Genomic DNA, 516 nt, shown 5'->3' with positions numbered 1-516 from the left:
AACTGATTTGTGCTATTTTGACCAAAGAACACACACCACACTCCCCCCTTCCAGTCACTGCTCATTCCTCTATGGACGTAGCTTTTGTAACTTACTGTAACTTGTCCATTCAACCCACTCAGAATTCACATGTTTTGTAATGTGCTGCACACACTTTATCTAGAATGTATTACTGTAAGGACCTCCTTGGAAATATGACATTTGCTCGCTGTCAGTGTCTGGATATTTGATGTTGTGCTCTGATAACGATGAACCTTTGTAATCTAATGCCTTATAAGAGGTTTGTGTTGTTGTGGTCAGCCGTAGACGTGTCATTATTAAATAACAGTGAGCACATTTGTTGAAGCGCGGGCCAGACGGACTGGATATAGTCATGACCGTCACGGCAGGAAGCGAAAACACAAGAGGAAGAACACTCCAGTGTCCGGTCCTGTCCGGTTCCGGGACGGGCGGACAAAAGTGACTCCGTGGCCACACAGCTTGGCAGAACATTCAGCCGGTAGCGTTCTTAAACAC

This window comes from Alosa sapidissima, chromosome 8 (assembly GCF_018492685.1).
Source record: "Alosa sapidissima isolate fAloSap1 chromosome 8, fAloSap1.pri, whole genome shotgun sequence".
NCBI classification, from domain to species: domain Eukaryota; kingdom Metazoa; phylum Chordata; class Actinopteri; order Clupeiformes; family Clupeidae; genus Alosa; species Alosa sapidissima.
The sequence above is the reverse complement of the archived record's forward strand: the minus strand, read 5'-3'. Positions refer to the sequence as shown.